This window comes from Cervus canadensis, chromosome 28, assembly GCF_019320065.1.
Source record: "Cervus canadensis isolate Bull #8, Minnesota chromosome 28, ASM1932006v1, whole genome shotgun sequence".
Classification (NCBI taxonomy): domain Eukaryota; kingdom Metazoa; phylum Chordata; class Mammalia; order Artiodactyla; family Cervidae; genus Cervus; species Cervus canadensis.
The window spans coordinates 4,790,240-4,796,970 of record NC_057413.1 but is presented as its reverse complement, the minus strand read 5'-3'; the positions used below and the strand labels follow the sequence as shown (position 1 = coordinate 4,796,970).

Sequence of the window (6,731 nt, the reverse complement as noted above, 5' to 3'; positions counted from 1 at the left end):
TACCAGTTTAATACAACTTTAACCTTGAACTCGGAGAAGGCAATGGCAACCCACGCCAGTACTCTTGCCTGGAAAATTCTATGGACGGAGGAGCCTGGTGGGCTGCAGTCCACGGGGTCACGAAGAGTCGGACATAACTGAGCGACTTCACTTTCACTTTTCCTTTCATGCATTGGAGAAGGAAATGGCAACCCACTCCCGTGTTCTTGCCTGGAGAATCCCAGGGACGGGGGAGCCTGGTGGGCTGCCGCCTATGGGGTCACACAGAGTCGGACACGACTGACGCGACTTAGCAGCAGCAGCAGCAGCAACCTTGAACTTGAGAAGGCTTCTCTGTGGCCTCTGAGAGCCTGTGCATGATAGCAAACAGTGGCATAAATACCTTCTACCTACAGAAATTTTCAAGATTCTTATTAGGTCTTACTCCTAACCTTCCCCCTGTACCACACCTCCAAGATTTGCAAAAACCGTGACCAAGAGACTGATCTGAAATCTCAAGTCCAGCTGGGACTCTATGACAGCCCACCCAGATCAAGAGCAGGCACAGAAAAGGACACGGGGAATAAGAAGTCTAGAAAATACACCATCCAGTTAATCCCCATTAGAGGTCATTCTAAGTTAGTTGTAGGGCTTCCCTGGAGGCTCAGATGGTAAAGAATCTGCCTGCAGTGCAGGAGACCTGGGTTTGATCCCTGGGTTGGGAAGATCCCCTGGAGAAGGAAATGGAAACCCACTCCAGTACTCTTGCCTGGAAAATCCCATGGATGGAGGAGCCTGGTGGGCTACAGTCCATGTGGTCGCAAAGAGTCGGACACGACTGAGTGACTTCACTTTCACTTTTCAAGTTAGTTGTACCTAAGAAAGCGGAAGCAAGAAGAAGCTGACAGATTATTAGCCTGACCCTCACCATTTGCAAAACAGAGATAACAGACTCATTATCTCAGCCCCCTCCTTAACAGTATGGGTTTGATTGTCCTCTGGCCTACAGGTAATTCTCCATCAAAATTAAATCTGTCAGCTCGTTCTCAATTTTATAAACTACGCAGGCAGTGGGAGAGAGGAGGTCGGGCGAAGGCTGGCATTGGGTGGGGGGGAGGTTGTCTTTCCCCAGGCTGCCAGGATGCCAATCCAAAGTTCCTCTAAGCCAAGGACTTGGAAACACGCCTGCATTCACGGTCCCATAGTGACATCAGCTGGTCAGTTCCCAAACAACACCCCAGCCCGGGAGGAATGGGCTTGAAAGCCTTTAAAAGTCAGCTACAGATGAGAATCATCTGGCAAAGGTATTTTTCAGCACCTATACAATAACTCGACTTTCAAAGTGTCTTTTATAATGATTCTTCCAACTATGTAATATCACTAACTGGGAGTAATAACAAATTTAGAAGTAAGCGTTCAGAAATGGGAATTCAAAACCTTCTGGGGACAAAAAGTATAATAATCAGTCCAAATAAAGTGCATGAATTTTGTAGATCAAGAATGGATTTTATGGGAGAAGGCGAGGGTGGGATGTTTTGAGAGAACAGCATCGAAACATGTATATTATCAAGGGTGAAAAAGATCACCAGCCCATGTTGGATGCATGAGACAAGTGCTTGGGGCTGGTGCACTGGGAAGACCCAGAGGGATCGGGTGGGGAGGGAGGTGAGAGGGGGGATCGGGATGGGGAATACATGTAATTCCATGGCTGATTCATGCCAATGTATGACAAAAACCACTACAATATTATAAAGTAATTAGCCTCCAACTAATAAAAAATAAATGGAAAAAAAAAAAGAATGGATTTTAACGTATAAAGTGGAAACCAAGCACAGTTTGAGATGGATTCTCAGACAATATTAAGACAAAAAGTGACTCTTTTTGGAGGGTTACAGCTTTGCCAACTAGCCCAGGCCCAGCATGAATGGGCCTTTCCAGATGGCGCTAGTGGTAAAGAACCCTCCTGCCAATGCAAGAGATGTGGGTTCATTTTCTGGGGTGGGGAAGATCCTCTGGAACAGGAAGTGGCAACCCACTCCAGTATTCTTGCCGGAGAATCCCATGGACAGAGGAGCCTGGCGGGCTACAGTCCATGGGGCTGCAAAGAGTTGGATACAGCTGAGTGACAGAGCACACACAGCATGAAGTACAAGAAAATGAACAATTCAGGGGAAGGGTCGTAGGAGAACAGAGTCTAGCCTATCTTAGTTAGACCTCTTTTATTGGGTTACCAGAAAGAGGGCTTTGGGCAGGATGTCTCCTTAACCCTACTGTTTGCTTTTTTTTTTTTAAGCCATACAGGAGATTCTGTGGATGAAGAAGAACAAGACCGCAGGCACAGAGGATTGAGAGGAGGGTTGGAAGAAGGCTCTGAGCATCAAACCTCTAATTCACAGCGTGGAGCAGGGCAGGGGTGAAGAAACATTCTTGGGATTCACAGAGCACAGTTTGGAAAGTGAGAGTCACTCAGTTGTGTCCAGCTCTTTTCGATCGCATGGACTATACAGTCCATGGAATTCTCCAGGCAAGAATACTGGAGTGGATAACATTTCCCTTCTCTAGGGGATCTTCCCAAGGTATTGAACCCAGGTCTCCCATATTGCAGGTGGAGTTTTTACCAACTGAGTTTGGAAGCAGCTGTCTATATGTAATAGTGTTCTCAAGAGGAGAAATTGGATGACCAAGGATTAAACGAGATAACCTAGGCACTCAGAGAATGATTTCTCTCTCTTTTTTGGTTATTTTTAAATTAATTTTTATTGGAGTAGAGTTGCTTTACAATGCTGTGTAATTTCTCCCTTGATTCAAGGTAAACTCATTTTAAAGGTAAAGGAAATATGGTGGTTTAGTCGCTAAGTCATGTCCGACTCTTGCAACCCCATGGACTGTAGCCCACCAGGCTCCTCTGTCCATGGGATTCTCCAGGCAAGAATACTGGAGTGGGTTGCCATTTCCTTCTCCAGGAGGAAATATACTGGTAAAGAAAGAATAAGAAGACTGATTAAAATGGAAGAAGCCTTAAAAATTTAAACACTAGAATTAGATATTGGCAATTGGAATGTGTTATTATAAAAACACAACCAATGACTCAGTATTTCTAGTTGATTTTCTCACGTGTGAAGAAGCGCTTATATGTAACTACTGCCCACAATAACAATGATTTCTTGCTCATTATCCATTTAAGCTGTCGGTCAGCAGTTGTTTTACGTGCCTTGTTTGTTCAGATTCGGGCTGATAGAAATGCCCCGTGTCTGGGACACAGAAATCTAGTGACAAAAGAGCTAAGACCAAACCATACAGCAGCTCTTAAAGCTTCCACTCACCAATCACTGACCAAAATAAGTCAAACGCCCACCCCTGACATCTGCAGGCAGAGAAGTATTAATATAATCCTCACGTAGGGAGACACTGCCATCCATGTGGGTAGGACTGAGTGATATTAATACCAAGGACAATAATACTAATACAACCTGCCAGTAGTGGTGAAGAATCCACCTGCCAATGCAGGAGATGCAAGAGACTCAGGTTCAGTTCCTGGGTCAGGACGATCCCCTGGAGGAGGGCATGGCAACCCACCCCAGTATTCTTGCCTGGGAAATCCCATGGACAGAGGAGTAGTGGATTATAGTTCATGGAGTTGCAAAGAGTCAGACACGACTAAGCATGCATACATCACTACACACAGTAGCGTGGTTAAGTCTCAAAATAATGATGGGCAATGTAAAACCAAAAAAAAAAAAAGTACATTCTGTACGATTCCATTTATTCAAAATTCTAGGAAATGCAAACTAATCCATGATGACAGAAAGTGGTGGCCTGGGGATAGGAGAGGTAGGGGTGGTGGAGAGAGTAGATAAGGGAACTTTGGGGGCGATGAATATGTTAATTATCTTGATCGTGGTGATGATTTCATGGGTGTATTCATCTGTCAAAACCCATCAAATTGTAACTCCAAGTATATGCAATTTATTGTGTGTCAATTATGCCTCAATAAAACATGGAAAGTACTTTTTTAAAGAGTGCTTAAAAGTAAAGTCGCTCCGTCATGTCTGACTCTTTGCGACCACATGGACTGTAGCCCGCCAGGCTCCTCCATCCATGGGGTTTTCCGGGCAAGAGTACTGGAGTGGGTTGCCATCTCCTTCTCCAGGGGATCTTCCCAACCCAGGGGTCGAACCCAGGTCTCCCGCATTGCTGGCAGACGCTTTACCGTCTGAGCCACCAGGGAACCCCTGGTAAAGAGTGGTTACTACATGATTCATGAAGTTCAACAAACAGGCAAAACTAATCTCTGGTGGGTACTCTTGGGATAGGTCCCGACCAGAAGGATGACAAGGATACAGGTGATGTTGCCTTTGAGCTGAAAGCAAGTCAGAGCTACATAAGCGTGCTCTATTGAGGAAATTTCACTCAGTTGTATGTTTTTGCTGAGTGAGCTTTTCAGTAGGCAAGTTATACTGCAATAAAAAGTTTTAAATGTGCTGCTGTTTTTTTAAACAAATACCAACCATCTTAACACTATTAAAGAGAGCCATCCTCATAAATAATGTATGACAGAAAAATAATGGTAATGTGATTGCCTTATTTATCACCTACTTTGGAAATTCAAGGGCTGTGGGTGAATTTTTGTCCTGCAGGTCTCCATTCATTAGAAGGACTGATGCTGAAGCTGAAGCTCCAATACTATGGCCACCTGATGGGAAAAACTGACTCATTGGAAAAGACCCTGATGCTGGGAAAGACTGAAGGCAGGAGGAGAAGGGGACAGCAGAGGATGAGATGGTTGAATGGCATCACTGACTTGATAGACATCAGTTTGAGCAAGCTCTGGGAGTTGGTGATGGACAGGGAGGCCTGACGTGTTAGAGTCCATGGGGTCACAAAGAGTCGGACACGACTGAGCGACTGAACTGAACTGAGGTCTCCATGACCAAGGATTTGGATCCCTGGATGTGGGATGCTACCCCAACTAAGTCCTAGAAATATGCCAGTTTTCAGGACTGAGATCTTAGTAGGAGCCCCGAGGGCCTTAGAGAGACTTAGCTGAACCTTGATGATGGCCCCAAGGAGACTATTGGTGAGAGCTCAAAGGAAAAGAAAATGTTCTAGGAGACCAGAGGAAAGGGGCAACTTGTGATGTTGTAGCTGGAAATGTAGTAACACGGTGGCTATGGGAACATGGAAATAGAACGTGTACTTCTGAAAGGGACAGTCTAGCTAAAGAGACTTCTAAGCAGACTATGGAAGGTGCTGCCTGCCTCGATTTGCCGCTGTAGAGAAGGCGAGTAGAGAAACAGACTCAGTAAACGAAAGAACTGCTAGATACAAAGGAATCAGGACTTCTTAGGCTCAAAAATAAAACTCTCCTGCCAGCTTTCCAAGTAGCAAACAGCGCTAAGATTAAGAAATACCTTTCAGACAAAGCTCAAACCCAAAGTATGTCAGGAAATCACGGTCTACAGATGAAGCCAAGGATGTGATTGTTAAACCTTTTGTGACGATCTCATAAGGCAACACTCTTTCAAATAGAGAAGTCAAAGAGTCTTAAAGCCTCGGTTCCTCCGACGCCACCTTACAGGCAATCTAAGCTGCAGAAAGGTTTAGTTGAGAGATTTCAAGTGTTTCTTTTAGATAATGGAAGGGATTACAGATGAATTCACACACATACGCCCACACACACTACGAATTTTTAAAGGAATTACATTAGCTTGAATTGAGAGCACAGACAGTAAACATGAAACGATGCCTTTGAATGCTCAGATTTCTACGGTTAGAAACCCGATTGAGAAATTATTCAGCTTCAAACAAGGGTACATTTCATGGAAAAGGAAGCCTATTTCAGAGGGTGAAACTGAGAGCCACTGTGAATCATTCCCAGGCATCAGAATTGTGCCCTAATCATGAACCTGGCAACACATGCCCAGATGAACTCCAGAATTTTACAAACCTGTAACTGCTGTGTGTCTTCACCTTTTTTGAAAACAAAGGTCTCTAACGGCAGATACGAGGAGCCCCTGCCACAGTTGTGGAGGTATTGAAGTGTGGACTCACGGAAGGAGCTGGGAGAAATCAGCATCTCAAGAACATAGAGAGTGTGTGGATTTCCCAGGCAGTACAGGAGAGAATCTGCCTGCCAATGCGGGGGACGTGGGTGTGATCCCCGGTCGGGGAAGATTCCACATGCCTCAGAGCAACTAAGCCCGTATGCCAACAACTACTGAGCCCAAGTGCTGCAACTGCTGAAGCCTGTGTGCCTAGAGTCTGTGCCCGTGCCCTGCAGCAAGACAGCCACCACCGTGAGAAGCCTGCACCCAGAAATGAAGAGTAGCCCCACTCACGGCAACTAGAGAAAGCCTACTCGAAGCAACAAAGATAACGCAGGGCAAATAAATACATGTTTTTTTAAAAAGCCAGAAATCTGGATTTTTATGTAAAATTTCTTTTAAATGTTGGCTACTAATTCAACATTTGGCTACTAATTCATCCTCTGAAACGGTACAGTTCAACATCCTGCTGGATAAACCAGCACATCTATAGACTAAGGCAGATCTGATGGCTGCAAATTTGTGGCCCTTTTGTTTCCCCTATACAGCTTACACCTTACATTTACAGGATGCAAGCTTAGCCTTAGGAAATGCATAATTGTATTTGCTTTAGCAGCGACTCACTGGACAAAATGGAGAATAAAGATGGGTAGCGGACACCCTCGTGAGTTTTGAACTTGGAGCCTCCGTATCGAATCCCTCCATGGA

General features: G+C 44.9%; 1 long non-coding RNA gene across 1 annotated transcript in view; it reads right to left on the bottom strand.

The window, feature by feature from the left end:
- Nucleotides 1-1,328: 1,328 nt before the first annotated feature.
- LOC122429351 overlaps nt 1,329-6,731 on the bottom strand; it is a 19,865-nt gene continuing 14,462 nt past the window's right edge. Inside the window, exon 3 of the long non-coding RNA XR_006265961.1 lies at nt 1,329-1,339. This is a non-coding gene — a long non-coding RNA (uncharacterized LOC122429351). The remainder of the gene's footprint in view (nt 1,340-6,731) is intronic.